The sequence below is a fragment of the Pantherophis guttatus genome, chromosome 5 (genome assembly GCF_059756535.1).
Source record: "Pantherophis guttatus breed Tessera chromosome 5, ASM5975653v1, whole genome shotgun sequence".
NCBI lineage: Eukaryota > Metazoa > Chordata > Lepidosauria > Squamata > Colubridae > Pantherophis > Pantherophis guttatus.
In genome coordinates this window covers 35,733,925-35,754,433 of record NC_142067.1, presented here as the reverse complement: position 1 = coordinate 35,754,433, position 20,509 = coordinate 35,733,925, and the positions used below count along the sequence as shown (strand labels likewise).

Below are 20,509 nucleotides of genomic sequence, written 5' to 3'. Positions count from 1 at the left end.
TCCATTCAGTATAATTTCCATTATAATGGCAGAAGCACAGCACAAAATAAAATCTGAAACAAACCACTTCATCAATTTGCTAGTGAATCATGATGCCACATAAAATTGAGTTAATGAAAACATTGAATATGGATCATTAGAAGCTTCCAGTCATGCTAACCAAACATTACAGTTTTGAAAGAGTCGGGGATGGAATTTATTTATTTTCATCAAACATGTATTTTATGACAGATACAAGTATAACATAATTATAAATAGATGAAAAGGATACAAATGAAAGAAAACATTAGGACAGGGACGATAGGTATGCTGATGCACTTATGCACACCCCTTACAGACCTCTTAGGAATGGGGTGAGGTCAACAGTAGACAGTCTAAGGTTAAAGCTTTGGGCGGTTTGGGAAGAAACCACAGAGTCAGGTAGTGCATTCCAGGCACTGACAACACTGAAGTCGTATTTTCTGCAATCTAGTTTGGATCAATTTACCATGAGTTTGTATCTATGTGTGCTCTTGTATTTTTTTGGTTGAAGCTGAAGTATTCATTGGCTGGTAGGACATTGTAGCAGATGTTTTTATGTACTATGCTTAAATCAAAGACGGCAAAGTTCTAAGTTGTCTAAGCCCAAAATTTCGAGTCTGGTGGCATAAGGTATTTTGTTGCAAGCAGAAGAGTGGAGGACTCTTCTTGTGAAATATCTCTGGACTCGTTCGATTGTATTAATGTACGATATGCACTGTGGGTTCCAGACAGATGAGCTGTATCCAAGAACTGGTCTGGCAAAAGTTTTGTATGCCCTAGTTTGCAGTTCAATATTACCGGAGAAGAAGCAACGCAAGATTAGGTTAACAACTCTTAATGCTTTTTTAGCAATGCTATTACAGTGAGCTCTGGCACTTAGATCATTTGAGATGAGTACTCCAAGGTCTTTGACAGAGTGAGGGTCGTCTGTTAGATCGTATCCGTCCAGCTTGTATTTTGTGTTCTGATTTTTTTTGTCAGTGTGTAAGACAGAGGATTTGTTGGTTGAGATTTGGAGTTGCATATAATTTATATGTAAATTTATATAAATAATATATATATATATTATATTATAAATCTGATTTTTTTTGATTTTTTTAAAAAAATCATTGATTTTTATCCGCCCTGCTATCTATCTATCTATCTATCTATCTATCTATCTATCTATCTATCTATCTATCTATCTATCTATCTATCTATCTATCTATCTATCTATCTAGTATAAATTATTATTTATACATTGTACTATTTGTACTATTCAAGTATTTTTATGGAAGACAGTAACTGCAAGAACAATAATGCTGTATTGATAAAATGCAAAACCTATGTTTATGTCCTTATATATGATTTTATCCATTGTTTGATTTAATAACAAGATAGATATTTAATATTAATAGAACAGTTAATTTTAATTGGGATCTTAGCTCTAGGATAACTAGGTTATTCAAGTCAATTTATGAAATGTAAAAAAAGAAAAATGCTCATTTACTTGGTACCAATTATTGACCAGACAGTGAATCAATTCTGTACTGTTTCACAGCAGACAGCTAGTAATAAGCATTTCTAACTTTTACAGAATTAATGGCCTAATGGGGAACATGCTGTGAGCAAATGGTTACAGTTTGCCAGCAGAGAAGAACAATAAATTGAGTTACCATAAGTAAGTAACAGAAAAGGAAAACTGTCCCTTGGTTTTTTTTCTGAGTATCATGTTTTCTTTCCATTTTAAGACTGTTATTTCATTCTTTCCACAGTTTAAAATCAGGGGGGTAATGTGTTTGTTTAGTTTTGTAACAGATATTTTTAAAAGGAACTAATATTTTAAAGAGATATTCCAACAATTCGCTTCACTGCAGCTTATTACTAAATAAAAGAGTTGTTTTGACAAAGTGAGAAGGAACTAGCTAATTAATAGTTTAGGAATGTGCATTTAATTTTTACCACACTAAATAAATAAGGATGGCGCAATGAAACTTCCAGTTCATTTACAGTTCAAATAATTGTCAGGCTTATACATAACTATCATAAAGGAACTAAACATCTAAATTTCAAGAAAATTTTAAATTATTTTAGAATGGTCATGTAACAGTGGTGGGTTGCTCCCGGTTCGCACTGGTTCCCACGAGCTGGTAGCGGTGACGATATGACATCACCAAACCAGTTCTCCCCCCCGCCCCTCCACCCCCCGCGTTATTCTTACCTTTTATTTGGCCCCACCCCCAATCTATTGCTGCCTCCTGAGTCCCAGCTGATGGCTAGAGGAAAAAAAACTGTTTAAACTCTTGCCGCGGGGCTTCAAAGGGCCGTCCTACAGCTGATCAGTGTTAAAAGAAAACAAATGAGTAGCTATGCTAGTGAAAAAACGAAACTGAAAGTAAAGCAGGCTCTGGTGCAACGTGACAAAATGAGTCAGGGAGAGATTTCTTTTTCTTTTTGCTCACCAAAAAAGGTAGGTGCAAACAATGGGAAATTTAGGGCAAAAGAGGAGAGTTCAAGATTTTAAAACACAAAAGAAAAAAAGCTCTATTTAAGTAGGGAATTGTAATAATTGAGATACTATTAATTGTATATTGTGTTGAAAGCAGAAATGGTTAAGTTGTGGTTTGGAGGAATATATGGGGGAAATTATTGGGTTTATTATTATTGGTAAATATAATTGATTTGTAAGAAATTGGATTGCATGGAAATAATTGGAATATTCATGTTCATATTGATTAATATACAAAAAAGATAGTTATATAACTAATTGATTTATATTAAAATGTTGAATTTGTATTAAACAACTGTAATATTACATAATTAACCAATGTGAGGATGGATATAAAAATAGATGACAATGGGAAGGGGTATAATATAGAATAAAAGGGAAAAACTGAATTTGATTAAGATTAGAGATGAGGATGAAGGGTAATATTGGTTTTTTAAAAAAATAGATGAGGAATAAATATGGCAAAAAAGAAATATAGAAATTGTAAATTTAATTGAAATGACTAAACACTGTTTAAATTTGTGAACCGGCCAAATACTCTGTTCAAAGAAAATACATTGTATGTTTGTATGTGTGTTTTTAATTATTGCTATTTATTCATATTTGTTCTCTTTTATTCTTTAAAGTTTAACAATTCATTCTTTATCTTAATATCTTTATATTTGTTTGGGGTTGCCCTTCTTCCCTTTCATCTTTTTTATTGTACAGCAATCTTTTTCCTCAAACCTACCACCTCTCTCTTTTCTTTCCTTCTTACTTTCTCTTCCCCCCTCTTCTTCTCCTCCCTACTTCCTCTTCCTTTCTCCTTCTCCTCTTCCTCTCTCTCTTACCCTCACTCCTACTCTAATTTCCCTTCCCTTCCTTCCTCCCTTCTCTTCCTTCCCTCTCTTTCTCCTTTCTTCATCCCTCTCTCTTGCTGTATCCTTTTGTGCATATGGACTACTCAGAGGGCTGAAAAAATTATTTTTGACTGGTCCTCGCACTTTTGGCCAGTCCTCGAACTTACGACTGTCCTCACATTTTACGTTTTTTGCCCTATCTTGTCACGATGGTGAAGAGAAGCAGTTGTGAAATGAGTGACACTGTTGTTAAGAATGCTACAATGGGCATAAATGATGACCAGTCATAAGTGCGAGGAATGGTCAAAAGTGCGAAGACCTGTCAGAAATCACTTTTTTCAGTCCTCTGGGTTGTCCTTTTGTGCATATGGACTACTCAGAGGGCTGAAAAAATTATTTTTGACTGGTCCTCGCACTTTTGTCCAGTCCTCGAACTTACGACTGTCCTCACATTTTACGTTTTTTGCCCTATCTTGTCACCATGGTGAAGAGAAGCAGTTGTGAAATGAGTGACATGGTTGTTAAGAATGCTGCACGGGCATAAATGTGAGGATGGTTATAAGTGTGAGGACCAGTCAAAAGTGCGAGGACCTGTCAGAAATGACTTTTTTCAGCCCTCTGAGTAGTCCCTATACACATAGCCATGGCCATCCGGTCACATGACCAGCTAGCCACGCCTACCCAGTCACATGACCTCCAAGCCACGCCCACAAAATAAGCCACGCCCACAGAACCGTTAGTAAAAAAATTTAGAACCCACGCCTGTCATGTAATGCTGAGAGATGTCCATAATTGATGCCATTAAGAACTATATAACTTAATCAAGGCAGACAAATAATAAATCCAAAACCCAAGCAATTAACAGTACAGTTGTATTGAAAGAATATTGGTCAAGGCTCAAATAAAGAAAAACTAAAGATAATCAAACAATGGAAAGCATATTTGTAAATGATTTATAACTTGCTTTAAATACAATATAATTTATTGTCTTGTTGAAGGCACAGAATTGGGTTCTACTCGGGTAGATTTATGTTATCTCTGGCAAAGGTTTAAGTTTGAAACAGGTTAATGGGCACCTGTACTAAACAGAAGGGACAAAAAACAGAAGTGGAGTTCCTCATTTTATATTTTATCTATTTTCTAATCACCATTTTGGTAATAAATTGATATAGAAAACAACTTGATTAACCAATCCAGAATCTTGACTAGAAGAATAAAATTACAAGTATTGCTTATTTCCTAATATATCAAAGTAATATTCCCACAATTCATTTCATCATTAACAGGCTCACTTGGTTAAACATGAATTTAGGCAATTTCCAGGAGAAAGTGGAGGACAGGGGGCCTGCGTGCTATGGTCCATGGGGTTGCAAGAGCTGGACATGACTTAACAACTGAACAACAACAAAAACCTAGTTAAACATTGATTTATAAATCAAATAATTTTAAATGTCTCTTCATTAGCTAGACTATATCTATTGTTGTCCCCCCTCCCCACATCAATAGATTTGAGAGAGATACTAATGGACAGTCTTTTCAAGGCTTTTCTGCAGGGTTGAAATGCTCCCGGTTCGGACTGGATCACCTGGTTCAGAGAACTGGTAGCAAAAATCCCTGCCCCCCCCCATGCCCAGCTGAGCCACGCGATCATCAAAGGCTTTTTTTATTTTTAAAAGCATTTTTTCTGCAACCTCTTTGGCCGAAAAAATCCTTTTAAAAGTAAAAAAAAAAAAAAAAAAGCCTCTGATGATTGCGTGGCTCAGCTGGGATCATCAGAGGCTTTTAAAAGCATTTTTTCTACAACCTCTTTGGCCCAAGAAAAAATGTTTTTAAAAGCCTCTGACAATCCCAGCTGAGTTGCCTGATCATCAGAGGCTTTTAAAAGCATGTTTTAACAACCTCTTTGGCCGAAGAGGTTGTAGAAAAAACGGTTTTAAAAGTTAAAAAAAAAAAAAGTTGGCCACGCCCACTCAGTCACATTACCCCCACCAAGCCACGCCCACAGAACCGGTAGTAACAAATTTTACATCTCACTACTGCCTTTCTGTGTTATACTCATGTTTAGAATATATTGTCTTTCTGCCTATTTAGGTTTTTTTGGTTGTTGTTGTTCAGCACTCTGATTTCATTTTTTATTATGTCCCTTGTGATCTTATTGATAACTTAGTTCTGATACCTAATCATGTTTCCAGAGTCAGATTGTCCATTTATTTCCTTAACTCATTCCAAAAACTCTTAGAATATCTACATTTTGTTTTTATCCATGATATGGTTCAAACTTGAATGCCCAGTAGTGTATCTGAAATAGAACACCTACAGTGTATGATATGGATTTATAATCTAATTTTAGATTATAAATTTATTGGTTGTGTAAAAAAGCTACCACTATGAGAATACTACTCTCTTTTGGTACACACCATCTTTCCTGATGCTTCCATTTCTTAGAATCTAATACATCTGTTAAATTCCTCATAACTTGAGGGCAGATATATTGTTACAAAAAGCTTCGCTTTTCCTCTTGTTCCTCTTTTGCAAACTCTTTTTCCTTCAGACTGAATGCACATTAAGATAAATACATAATTAGAGCCTTTCCATCTATGCTACTGCATTTCCTCAATGCAAACACAGACTGCTTTTTTGAGCATTGCTGGAAAAGGCCTTATTCTAAAATGTATAGAGCTCTAATCTACATAATTAGGTGCTTGACCCCAATGCCCTCTAATGGAGGGTTTCTAAATGACCAGATAAAAATATTTACATTTTTGTATATGCACTTAATAAATAATTTTGTTGAAAGAGCTCAAGTGATACATATATAAAAAAATAACTATGGATAAAATTACTTTTAAAAAAATCTACTTCTGTTATTTGACATTACTGTGCTGCTAGAAAAGAAGTAATAATTTTTACCTTTTGTTTTGTTTTGAGGCTAACAAAACATTTTAGACAATTGCACATTAGTTACAGAAAAGTAGTGCTGAAAAATACTAATGCAGTATTTTAAAAGCAGACATTTATCTTTTCAGTCATTTAAATTTGTTTTCTTAACAGCTAGTAACAACTACAGTAAAACAGTGTCAATTATATTGTGTGAGAATTTGGTGCCACCTAGTGGTGATTTTATATTTATATTCTTAAAAAACTAACATATTTGTGAATATTTAATTAGCATAATTATCTAATTTTGTTTCAAAATAAAAATTGCACCCAAAAATGTAAAACTTCTGTTCAAAACTTACTTATAGGGCAATACATACATTTCCCATTCTAATTATTTTCAGTTTTTCTTTTTCTTTTATGCCCAGCAATGTCTACATTTTCCCATCCTACAGTATCCTTATGGACTATTATTTAAATTATTAAAAATTTCCCTAACTCTTTTGTCTGGATGATGGTTTCAATATATACAGCAAAGCCTATGCCTTAACATTGAAAACAAATAAACAAAATATAAAATGATTAGGAAGAAATACAAGTCAGGAAAGAATCTTATGCAAGCTTACAATTCTTTGCTATTTATCAAAGTAACCTGTTTGTAGCTGTTTCAAGAGCTGCATTAAAATTAATGAACAGACTCGTTAAAGTATTGTAACATTTTTCTACATTGCATGAAAACCTGAAAAAAAGAGAATTTAATTAATAGCAGGTAAGTGCTATGCTCATGTAATGTCCTAGTCCAGTGGTTCTCAATCTGTGGGTTGGGACCCCTTTGGGGGTCGAATGACCCTTTCACAGGGGTCGCCTAAGACCATAGGAAAACAAATATTTTCAATGGTCTTAGGAATAATTTTATTGTTGGGGGTCACCACAACATGAGGAACTGTATTAAAGGGTCGCAGCATTAGGAAGGTTGAGAGCCACTGTCCTAGTCTTTTCCAAAGTGTGTACTTTGATGATTATGAGTCATGAGGTCAGTTTTAACTCTTAGCAACCAGAGACATTTTCTAAAGGAGGATATGTTCTCAATCTGGTCGATCAGGTTTTCCAATGGTGCACCTATCACTGCTGCAACTGAGTCCAAATAAATTCCTGCTCATCATCTTTTTTCCTTTCCTTTCACTTTTCCCATTCACTATTGTAGACTTCTCCAGAGAGCAGTCATTTTAATGTGTCCAAAGCAGGATAAATTAAACTTGATCACTTATGCTTCAAGTAAGAACTTTAGGTTGATTTTTTTTGATGAACCATTTGTGTTTTTTCTTGGCTATTCATGGCAATCTCAAGAAGTTTCTCCAAAACTCAAAGTTCAAAAGCTTCAATACTGATTCCAACTGCTTTCTCAAAAGGTCAATTTTCATATACAAAGAATGTCATAGGGAAACTATTGCCTGTACCATTCTAATCTTTGTAGGTTTAGAGGTGTACAGGCATCTGAATAACTTTTCCAAGGCCTTCATGGCTAAAAATAAACTGTTTGTCTGCAGTTTATTTCTTGATTTACAACTGTTTTCTGCTGATACTTGATTCTAAAAGGCAAATATCTACATGTCAATTATAAGAACAGTTATATCATTTGTAATCAGTTTGGTATATTTTATATTTAATCTGAATTCCATTTTTTCACTCTATTTCTTGACTTTCTTACTAGAGTATGTTTCTTTTTTCAATTTTAAAACCATGCTCATTTTATTCAAATCCAGTTTCCTTCATTATGTTTTCTGCATAAAGGTTGAGTAAGTAAGTGGAGAATATGCAGCCTTATTTCACTCCTAGAGTGAGCACTGATCTTGTAAATTTATTCCCATGCATGATTATTTTCTAGGATATTGCCAATTAATTTAGCATTTTTAAAAAATTAGACGGAATGGTTAGTATCTTAAATTGCCTCAAATGACGAGGCTAGGATCCTAACATATGAACATAAAAGTAAATTCTTCTAAATTTATAGGAGGTCCTTTGTAACACTGTTAGACTGAATGATACGTATTTTTAGTTGTATTAGATGTAAATTCCAAAAAATCTAATTAAAAGTAAAGATTGAATCAATTTTATCTAATTCTAAATAGTACAGGTATACTATATACATATACAATTAAATCTAGCACTTCAGTTGGCAATATTAATGATTCTATTTTGTAAAATCAGAATTTCTTAAGTAAAGCTGCAGAGTTTGGCTTTTGAAATGATCATATTTATTTGACTTAATTTCTCAAGATTGAGAGATTATTTCTCTTAATCCAACCTATTTCTAACATCCAAGATTTATTTAAAGAACTTAGAAAAAAATACTAAGGAATTGATAAGTTAAATTCAGTTTAGGTACTGCCCAACTTCATACAGCTCTTGCTGGCTCACAATGTATGAACAACAAAATTTCAATATGAAATATTATTGACAAAATAACATTAGTTGTGTAAAATAGTTATGGTGGATTAATTACATGTTTCCAACGAATCCCCAGTGCTGCTCTGCAGAATCTAGCCACCTGAATCTACACTATAATCAGTCTGTACAATGTAATCCATAAAAGGTGCTCAGTGGCTTAGAGGGCCTGGAAAAGGTCTTTGCTCTAGAGGTTCAAGTTCTATCGGCATGGTGGAATGAGCTCCCTTCACTTGCCTCCAGCTAACTTAGCAGTTCAAAAGCATGCTACATGTTAAGTAATAGGTACTTAAATCGGTACCACTTTCATGAGAAAATAATGGCATTTTGTGCAGTAGTATGAATCCAGTTGGTACTGGACCTTTGCCAATATAACACAAAGTCTGAGGTGACATTAGTGGAAGGAGAAGCCCCGGATGACTGCTATAGAACACCATTGAACCTTTCTGAGTGTGGAACTAGTCTGTTCTCTGTGGTGCAACTCTGAATAGTGCACAAGTGTGAACTGAATGGACTAGCCATTGTCGGCAGTCAAACAAGTACTTTGTATTAACACTGTAGTTTCCTGGCTAATGCAATATCTCCATACACTAAATAAATGTAATACATACTGTAGAAAATTAGTAAGTTAATAAGCAGTTGTTCCCTTAGAGCAGGGGTGGGCTACTGTGGACCTTTTACAACCTGTGGACTTCAACTTCCAGAATTCCTGAGACAGCTTGGCTGTCTCAGGAATTCTGGGAGTTGAAGTCCACAGATTGTAAAAGGGCCACAGTTGCCCATCCCTGCCTTAGAGGGATCTGATATAGACCTATCAGCCAATTCCTCTTGTATTATTAAATAATACGCATATATATTAAATAGACCACTCAGAAATAGCTCAAGTCGTCATAAAGATATGTCAGAGAGATATACTTGACCAAACAAGCGTTCATTCTGTAGTGTTCTCATTCAAAGACTCTTCTGCTCATCATCATGTTTTTTGTCATCAAACATATGTAAGATATTCTCAACAGGAGTATGCAATCAAAACATTACAGCATTTCCTTTGTATTGGAACCATCTTACAGATGTCTTCACAAAATTCTTTGGTATAAATGGAGTTTATCAGCTATGTTTGACTCAGTAGAAAGCAAATTTAACATTATCTTTGTTAGCTTAAAAGGTTTTCCCTAAACCTAGGTAAATTACCCCCAATTAGGTAAAATGTTTTTTCTTTGGGTAAAAACATACAAACCCATTACCCAATCACAACAGGGATATTTAAATTGACTTAAAAAGTTTTACCTATATTGGGTAAAAGAAGACATTCTGAAATGCAGTTTTGGGTATGGAAGGAAAAGGTTTGAGAAACACCACTTTAAAGGTATTTCTGCCTGCCATAAGGTTTAGTTTTATAAATAACTGAGTTGTCCCCGTCATTTTTTTTCAAAAGCTTCAGTTGTAAGCAATGTACAGACAAATAGATGAAGTTAGAAAGTGGCATAAAAATATATGAGGTGATATATGCTTACTTTGTAACAAGTAAATATGTTGTCCCATAGGTGCTTTTTCAGGAGGCAACTGGACTTTGTTTTTCTTTTGAAGATGTTTTGCTTCTCATCCAAGAAGTTTCTTCAGCTCTGACAGGATAGTGGGGGATAGAAACAATTTCAAAAGAAAAACAAGGAAGTCCAGTTGCCTCCTGAAAAAGCACCTTTGGGACAACCATGACCTGGATGACTGAGAATCTCTACAGACTTTTAAGTAAATATGTTGACTTCTGTAATAGAACTTCATAAAAAAAATACATTTACCTTCCACTCATCCAGAACAGCAATGTACAGTAGTATCTGTGAAGGATTCCATGTGCTAAAGGGACTGAAGAGAGATCTCCAGTAAGCAAATGTACATTATTAGATCACTATTTCTTCTAGGTCCACCATGCATATCTCTTACATAAAATAACCTCCTATAAATATCTATTTGCAAGTAAAACCTAGTGATTCAATGGGTTGATTCCCATGTAAGAAGTAATAGGATATTACTTCAATCTGTTGAATTCTTCATCTAATACGTAGGGCACTCACATTCAACAGTTGAACACAACTAAGTCAGTTTTGTAATTATGTTTGTAAATATATATTAGAAAACAATAACCTTTCATCTGAAATTTTATTTATTACTGTAGAAAAATGGTAAATTATAGTATATGTATTTTTAAAAATGATATACGGTAGATAGGCACAGCTCTCTGATAGGAAAATTAACAGATAAAAAATAAGAAATTGCACCTTGAATAAATATTTAAGTATATTTTTTTTAATTTTGCTTTTGCTCACAGAAAGTAGAATATAAAAAATTACTTTCTTGTTTATTGTAGCCTGATATATTGGGACAACTTATTTCAGAATTCCCGCTGAGCATGGCTGATTGATATGCTGTTGGCTGATAATTCTGAGAAACTCAATTTACTTGGTTGATATCAATTTGCAAAAGGCTATACTAATATTGTAAAAAATATATATTTGGCTTGATTTAGCAACTTACATAGTCTGTCTCAAGTACGCCATAGCAATATTATACTGATGAAGCTATCACAATGACTCTTTTATCTATTGCTGTCTAAAGAAATCTATTCAGCTAAACATACAGGAATCCTCACCACTTTGCACATTGTGATCTAGAATATTTCAAGTTCAAGGTTCTAGAACACTGCCTTATTTGTTTGGAGGGGAAATTAAGGCTTCCAGTTTAAATGCACATCAAAACTTCAATAGTTTCTCCCCCTTTGAATTACTACTATATTTCACAATTCACTTTTGGATTGTGATTAAAGTATCAGGCTATAAACCGGAAGACCTGGAGTTCTAGTCCAGCCTTAAGCACAGAGCCAAATGGGTGACTGTGGGCTAGTCATTCTCTCTCAGCCCTAGAAAGCAGGCAATGGCAAACCATTTTGCTAAGGAAATTGCATGGACTTGTCCAGGCAGACTCTGAAAGTCGGATACAGTTGAAGGGAAGAAAATCAAATATCACACATATGCATAACTTCCACCTAATAAAACAGATTTCTGTCAGTAATATGATGTAAAACAGACATTACTCAATAGGTTTGTCTTTTTGCAGACATCAACATCTGTACTTTTTGCTGTCATCAATATCAATAACAACCTACTTAAACGTTTTTATAGCAAGGGGAAATTAAACATAAATTGTTGCAAGATATATAAAAAAGATAAGGTTAGGCTTATATGATTCACAATTGTATTTTCCTGCTTGCTGTTTGGTATGGATGAAAGACTGGATCACTTTGAAAAAATATAAGGTTACTGGATATGAAAGGATATGGTTCGAGATTTGAGTGTCATGCCTATCTATGGTATGACAAATCATAATAGAGTTAAGAGATTAACCATAATAGAGTTAATAGAGATTTTCATGCAGTACTGAATGTTTGGAATAAACTGAGATTGACTTCCAAAATTCCTCTATGATTGTCACCCCAATAAGCTTTTGAGAGGAAAATGAAATCTACACAAATTTGGCTGACTTAAGCAGTTTTATTGACTTTTTGAAAAAGACTTCAAATAAAAAACTAGGGAACAACTTGAAGGGGCGTTGGTCCTACCTGATACGCTCCTTCTCGTTGAGTGGAGACAGCAGCCAGGATGGGTAGCAGCAGCCAATCAGCATGAAGGACTGGGTCTATCAATAATATTAAGTCCCGCCCTTGTTGCCGGGCAGACCCGCTTTAGGCGAAGGACTGAAGAGATAGACTCGGCGTGTGGGAGACGAAGAACCAAGTTCCAGAAGAAAAAACAAGAGGGGAGCACCACCAGACTGGCAAACAACAAAGGGAGGGTCTGGCTGCTGTCTCCACTCAACGAGAAGGAGCGTATCAGGTAGGACCAACGCCCCTTCTCCATTGAGAGTGGAGACAGCAGCCAGGATGGGACATACCCCAGTTCACTGTCCCGAAGGAAGGGCGGGGCCAGACTGGTGAGAAACATCCTCCCCCGCAACCACCTGTTGCAACACCTGTCTACCAAACGCAGCCTCAGCGGAAGCAAATGTATCGATCTTGTAGTGCCGAATGAATGGGATAGGCGAAGACCACGTAGCCGCCCGGCATATTTCTAACAGCGAAGCTTGAGTAGACCAGGCCGCCGACGTGGACGCACTGCGAGTGGAATGTGCTGTTACATGAGCCGGTCGCGGGAGAGAGCGGAAGTCGTAAGCCGATGCGATGGTTTGCCGGATCCAACGGCCCAGTGTAGATGCTGTCACACGAAGACCCAGAGAAACGGGTAAGAAGGATACAAACAAGGCCTCCGAACGACGGACCCCAGCCGTTCTCTTCAGGTAAATACGCAGTGCTCGCCGAACGTCTAAGGTGTGCCAACAACGTTCCCGAGGATGAGACGGTCTGGGGCAGAAATTAGGAAGTATGAGTTCTTGGGACCGATGAAACACTGAGTTGACCTTCGGAAGGAAGGTGGGGTCCAGACGGAGAACCACACGGTCAGCATGAAAAACACACAGATCCGAGCGAACCGACAAGGCAGCTATTTCCGAGATACGCCGGGCCGAAGTTATGGCCACTAGGAAGGCTACCTTGCAGGATAACAACCGGAGACTCGTTGTCCGCAATGGTTCATAAGGAGGGCCCATAAGAGAGTTCAACACCAACGGCAAGTCCCAGGTTGGATAGCGATGCAACACCGGGGGAGATATGTTAGCCGCACCCCGGAGGAATCGGCGAATCAGAGGATGTTGTGCCAAGGATGAGAGAGAACCACAGCGAAGAACAGAAGAGATAGCGGCCACCTGGCGTCTCAAGGTATTAGGAGAAAGGCCCTCCGAGAAACCCTTCCGAAGGAACACCAACACGTCCACAATAGATGCTTGAAGGGGTGAAACATCAGCACTGGCACAATAAGAACAGAAAGCCCGCCAGGTAGCCGAGTAAATCCGGTTAGTCGAAGGGCGACGAGAGGCTTGGATAATCTGGATCACATCGCCAGGAATGTTTGCGGCACTCAGACATTGCCGCTCAACCGCCAAGCGGTCAAACTGAGCCAAGGTAGGTCTGGATGAAATACGGCGCCCTGAGAGAGGACGTCCTGATCGGATGGGAGACGCCAAGGCGGGGCGATCGAAAGAGACACAAGGTCCGCAAACCAAGGCCTCCGAGGCCAGTGAGGGGCCAACAAGATTACTTCCGCCCGCTCTGCCAATATCTTCCGGATGACCTTGGAAATCAGAGAGGTCGGAGGGAAGGCATACAATAGGCCCCGAGGCCAAGGGGATCGCAGGGCATCGGCGGCAACGGCTTGAGGTTCTGGGTAACGGGCGATGAAGAGAGGAAGTTGGGCATTCAGATGCGTGGCGAAGAGGTCGATCACAGGAGAGCCGAACCGAAGAACCAGAGCTCGAAAAATGCGGGGATGAAGCCGCCACTCCGCAGCATCGACTTGTTGACGGCTCAGCCAGTCCGCCTGAGTATTGTTGATCCCTGAAATGTACTCTGCACGAAGAGAGCTGAGATGACGTTCCGCCCAGAGACCTATCGCCAGAGCTACGGACAGCAGGGACTTCGACCTGGTGCCTCCCAGTTTGTTGAGGTGCGCCTTTGCAGTGACGTTGTCCGTGAGGACCAGCACGTGTGCCCCGGTCACCAGGTGACTGAATGCCCGGAGGGCCAGGAAGACGGCCCGCAGTTCCAGCCAGTTGATCGGACGGGAAACGTCCCGACCCGTCCAGGTTCCTTGAGCTATCTGCCCTTGACAATGAGCCCCCCAACCGTGGAGACTGGCGTCCGAGGTGATCACCACCCGTTGAGGTTCGAAGAAGAGGGAGCCGGCTGATAGAGCTGGAGACTTCCACCACTTGAGGGACCTGCGAACTGCTGGGGGAACAGGAATCGGCTTCGCTGAGGTGGCTCTTCCCGCCTTCTGCAAGGGTAAAAGGAACCATTGGAGCTCCCGAGTATGGAGCTGAGCCCAGGGAACAATGGCTAAGGCGGAAATCATTTTCCCTAGGAGCTGGGAAAGAACATAAGGGGACACAGTACGACACCTCTCAATCCTAACAATCAGGTCTCGCAGGCTATCCTGTCTTTCTGATGATAGAAATACCCTCCCCTGGACGGAGTCAATAAGAGCCCCTAAATGGACCAGGGAGGTACAGGGAACCAAGTGGCTCTTTTCAAGGTTAATCGAAAAACCATGAGAAGCCAAAGTCTCCAGAGTTAGCTGGAGATCTCGAACAGCCTGTTCGGGAGAAGAGGACAAAACAAGAATATCGTCCAGGTAACAAAGTAACCTAACTGAACGAACCCTGAGATAGGCCGCTAAGGCCGCTAACACTTTTGTAAAGGTACGGGGAGCAGAGGAAAGTCCAAAGGGCAAGGCCCTGTACTGATAATGGACCCCCCCGTAACAAAATCTCAAATAACGTCTATGAGAACGACAAATAGGAACATGCAAATAGGCCTCCGTTAGATCAATAGAGGATAGGAGATCACCCCTCCTAACGCCGTCAAGAATTGATTTTAAAGATTGCATCTTGAATTTCCGGTATACCACATACCGATTCAATCTCTTAAGGTCCAGAATGGGTCTCCACCCCCCCGAGGATTTGGGCACCAGGAACACCCGGGAATAGAAACCCGTACCCCGTTGATCGGGGGGAACGATTTGGATAGCACGGATGGAAAGGAGATGCTGAACCGCAGAATCCATAAGGACCCGTTTCTCCGGGTTACGAGAAATCGGACAGCAAACAAAGGCACTCGGAGGAGGGGAAAGAAATTCGATGGCCAAACCTGATTTTAAAGTGGCCAGGACCCATTTATCAGAGGTTGATCTCTCCCAGGAAGCGGCAAAGAGGGCCAACCTGCCGCCAATGGGAGGATCAGAGATGCAACTAACGACGGCGTCGGTAGGGACGACCTCCTCCCCCCCGAAAGGGCCGTTTAGAGACAAAGGACCGACCCCGAACCGATCTATCCTGCGCACTCCGGAACCTATTAAGGTTAGGAGGGGGCCGAGCGGACCCAAAGGAGGAAGACCCACCCATATCGTTACCTCTAAATTGAGAACGAGGGGCGTAAGGCGAAAAACGGGACTCCCCCCTGCGGAAGATAGGGGCCAAGATTTTCTTTTTATCTCTCGTTTCCGTAAGAAACGGGTCCAAGGCCTCCCCAAATAATTTGGCACCCCCAAAGGGAACGGAAGCCAGACGCCATTTATGTCTGGCATCAGCCTGCCAGTGACGCAACCACACTAAACGGCGGGCGGCTACAGAGGAGGCCAGAGCCTTGGAGGCGAAGCGGGAGGCGATTAGGGAAGAGTCCGCCGAAAATTGCAGGGCAGCAACAATTTTGTTTAGGTCCTGCTTGATCCGTGACTCCTCTGGTGATAACTTCTCCTGCAACTGCCGTAACCAGAGCAGAGTAGTCCTGTTAAAAAATGAGGCAGTAGTCGCGGCTCGAATTGCCCAGGCGGAGCCTTGAAAGGCTCGTTGCAGGACTAAGTCCGATCGCCGTTCATCAGGACGTAAAGCTTCATTCGGCTCCCCTGGAACGTTGACGTTAGGCAGTAAGGCGGCAATAGGAGAGTCGACAGAAGGAATTTGGAGGATGGAGTCCAATTCCGCAGCCACATTAAAATTGCGTCTATCGTTAGCCGAAGGCAGGACAGCCGAAGTTGGAGAGGACCACTGTCGCTTAACCGTATCTAAGAAGAGGGGCGGAGTAGGCACCGATGTAGTTGGCCTAGCCGGTTCGGCAAACATGGGGTCCAACGTGTCAGCTGAAGAGGAATGCACGGGATCAACAACTGGAGAAGACATGCGGGCCGTGGAAACAGCCTTAAATAGCAATGACTTGAATAATGATTGCGGAAACAACCCCGTAAAGGCAGGCTGGTCCGGCGGAAGGTTGTCATCGTCGGAGAGGCCTGAATCACTGAGCTCAGCATCCGTCATAGTCGAAAAATGACTAGAGTGGGAGCAGGACGGAGAGCCAGAGGCCCTGCGATGGACTCTCTGAGAGGCAGGACGTTCAGGCGGGCCCGGAGAAACCGACCTCACTGACTCCGCACGGCTGGAAGCACAGGAACGGTTGTCCAGGGACCTCTGCACCGCAGCCTCAATCATACGTTGGATCTGCTCCGGAGAAAGTTGGCCAGGAAGCTGTCCGGGCACAAACTGAGGTTCAGAGACTGCAGGAGGAGGAGGCAATGATCGAAGCGCGGGAGCAGAGGAAGCAGGAGGGTCAGGCAAAGAAGGACTTTGTAGAGGCTCCGGTTGAGAGAAAACAGGCCGGGCAGAGACCTCAGATCCCCAGAGATCTGTAGCAGATATGGTTACAGGGCAGTCCTGGAGAGACACCTGGTCCGGAGTGATGGAACGAGGGACCGTTGCTCGACTTGAGGTCTCGCCCGTTGAAGAAGCCTGATTGCCAGCACAGGTAAGTTTTGCGCAGGCCTTGTCGCACAATTTGTTTAATACTTTATCCCTCCTTTGCTCAGCTCTGGATATATGGCCATGTTTGTCAGGCCTATTACGGGCGCAAGGCGCATGTGAGACTGGGGATGGCTCCTGAGAGGCCTCCCGAGCCAAAAGTGGAGCAGCAGGCAGAGGGTCTGGGCCATGATTGTCAGAGGAACAGGCCCTGCGGCCGTGTTTTGATTTTGCAAGCGCTTTGGGCATAATGCTGGCAAAGGTCACCCTAAGTAAGCACAGATGATCTCAACAAGCCCACAAGTCCAAAGGGCGCAGGGTAACAACAATATGGGGGTGATAGCCTCCACTCAACCGCCCTTAGAAATGTCACAGTTCAAATGAGGCAGGGGGCGTGAGAGCTCCACAAAGCCTGCTGTGCTGGGTGACAAAAATCCACAATGCCTGCTGTGCTGGTGACAAAGCTCCACAATGCCTGTTGTGCTGGGAGAAGGGCAGTAAAGGCAAACTGAACAGTCAATAGGGCAAGGTTAAAAGGGATAGCAGTCCCAAGAGTCCTGGCACAGATACAATAGGTAGAGGGCAATACAGTCTGTCAGATGATATACTAAAAGGTCCAAGTTCTCAAGGCCACGGAGAAAGGACTGGATCCACGATGCAAAAAAAAAAAAAAAAAAAATAATAATAATAATAATAAAAATGGGCAAACAAATGTCCGCCGCCCAAGAGTTGAAGCCAAAGCCTACTGAGGGCAGAGAGTTCTCCGATAGCACACGTTGAAGTAAATGACAAATTAGTATTCAAAATGGATGCCGCCCTCACAACGAAGCCAAACCCCCTAAGGGCAGGCAAAATGGCCGCTCGTTAGTCCCAAAGCTGCAAAGGGCGGCAAGGAATCCAAAATGGAGAAAAATGGCCGACGCGACCTTAAACGGGCAATCCAAGCCGAATTCAGCCAAAGAAGGCAAACTAAGCCGAACGAAGCAGTCCTTTGCAAAACGCTGAGCACGAAACAGCGTTTTATCGCCGCCCCCCCCCCAAGGGCGAACGGAGCAAAGCAAACGGTCCGTGAATGGGAGAAGTGTTAAATATCACAATACCACCAAGAAACGTTGTAAACAGTCCGAGAGTCAGTCAACCGATCAAGGATGCAATGAATAATACATAGTCGAGGAATCCGAAGTCAAAACCAGAAGAAACCATGCAAAAGGAGCGAAAAAGGCCAGAAAGGGATAGGAGCTGAAGACCCACACGCCAGATCACGCTGAAGGACTGAGTCTAAAGCGGGTCTGCCCGGCAACAAGGGCGGGACTTAATATTATTGATAGACCCAGTCCTTCATGCTGATTGGCTGCTGCTACCCATCCTGGCTGCTGTCTCCACTCTCAATGGAGAAAAGGAGGATTTTAATTGTCAATTGTTTGTTTATGTTCAACTGTTAGAAAGATGTAATTCAGATAAGAATTTTGTTTTTACAAATGAGAAAACTTAATTTGAACTGGATTAGTATACTAACGATGAGCATCTTGTTGCCAAGATGTATAAACATTTATTGAATATGTAAGATCAATGTTAAAGATTTTATGATTAAGTGAGCAAATTTTTTTGGATAAAATATAATGCTAAGTCAGTGGGAGATTATATGGAAGGAACTGAAATCTACTTTGAATTATAATTTAAAGAGAATTTTTCAAGATGATGTATGTTGATATTTAACACCTGATACATCATCAAAGAAGTATAATTGGTATGTTAAACATATGTTGGCAATGTAACCTCTCTGAAGGCACTTTTTCATCATCTTTGGTGGCTATGTAAGAAGGCTAATAGTTATTGGGATCAGATATGTACTTTAATTCAGATAATTCTTAGAGTAAATGTATCACTGAACTGGAGGTTTTTCTTTTAGGTTTGATGGATAAGCAGATGGAAAAGAAACGGGACTTTCTTTTTTATATATCATGATATCTCAACCATGCCAGACATTCAGATATTAATTATTATTAATAATTTCTTATAAATAAATTAGGGTAGTTTTCTTATGAGTATGTATCTACAGAATTGATTGGATTACAGGTGAAACTCGAAAAATTAGAATGTCGTGCAAAAGTTCATTTATTTCAGTAATGCAACTTAAAAGGTGAAACTAATATATGAGATAGACTCATTACATGCAAAACGAGATAGTTCCAGCCTTGATTTGTCATAATGTTGATGATTATGGCTTACAGCTCATGAAAACCCCAAATTCACAATCTCAGAAAATTAGAATATTACATGAAATCAATAAAACAAGGATTGTACATAGAACAATATTGGACCTCTGAAAAGTATAAGCATGCATATGTACTCAGTACTTGGTTTGGGCCCCTTTTGCATCAATTACTGCCTCAATGTGGCATGGCATAGATGCTATCACCCTGTGGCACTGCTGAGGTGTTATGGAAGACCAGGATGCTTCAATATTGTTCGGTCTCATGTCTCTCATCTTTCTCTTGGCAATGCCCCATAGATTCTCTATGGGGTTCATGTCAGGCGAGTTTGCTGGCCAATCAAGCACAGTAATCCCATGGTCATTGAATCAGGTTTTGGTACTTTTCGCAGTGTTGGCAGGTGCCAAGTCCTGCTGGAAAATGAAGTCAGCATTCCCATAAAGCTCGTCTGCGGAAGGAAGCATGAAGTGCTCCAAAATCTCCTGGTAGACGGCTGCGTTGACCCTGGACTTAATGAAGCATAGTGGACCAATACCAGCAGATGACATGGCCCCCCAAATCAACACAGACTGTGGAAACTTCACACTGGACTTCAAGCATCTTGCAGTGTGTGCCTCTCCATTCTTTTCCAGACTCTGGGTCCTTGGTTTCCAAATGAGATGCAAAAGTTGCTCTCATCAGAAAAGAGAACTTTGGACCACTGAGCAACAGATCAGTTCTTTTTTTCTTTAGCCCAGGTAAGATGCTTTTGACATTGTTTGTTGTTCAGGAGCGGCTTGACAAGAGGAATATGACATTTGAAGCCCATGTCCAGGATCCGTCTGTGTGTGGTGGCTCTTGATTCACTGACTCCAGCCTCAGTCCACTCCTTGTGAAAGTCCCCTACCCTTTGGAATGGCCTTTTCCTGACAATCCTCTCCAGGCTGCGGTCATCCCTGCTGCTTGTGCATCTTTTTCTTCCACACTTTTCCCTTCCATATAACTTTCTATTAATGTGCTTTGATACAGCACTTTGGGAACATCCAGCTTCTTTTGCAATTACCTTTTGAGGCTTTCCCTCCTTATGGAGGGTGTCAATGATGGTTTTCTGCACAACTGTCAGGTCAGCAGTCTTTCCCATGATTGTGATTCCTACTGAACCAGACTGGGAGACCATTTAAAGGCTCAGGAACCCTTTG

The 20,509-nt window shown here is 40.5% G+C and overlaps 1 protein-coding gene across 34 annotated transcripts in view; it reads right to left on the bottom strand.

The window, feature by feature from the left end:
* Window positions 1-20,509, bottom strand: part of BBX (BBX high mobility group box domain containing) — a 129,331-nt gene that overhangs the window by 54,808 nt on the left and 54,014 nt on the right. For 16 of the 34 annotated variants that reach the window (XR_015734419.1, XM_087894896.1, XM_087894889.1 and 13 more), the window contains one exon: window positions 10,467-10,530. The exons of the other annotated variants lie outside the window; for them this stretch is intronic. The gene's annotated coding sequence lies outside the window, so the exon portion shown is untranslated. The remainder of the gene's footprint in view (window positions 1-10,466; window positions 10,531-20,509) is intronic. 34 annotated transcript variants of the gene reach the window in all.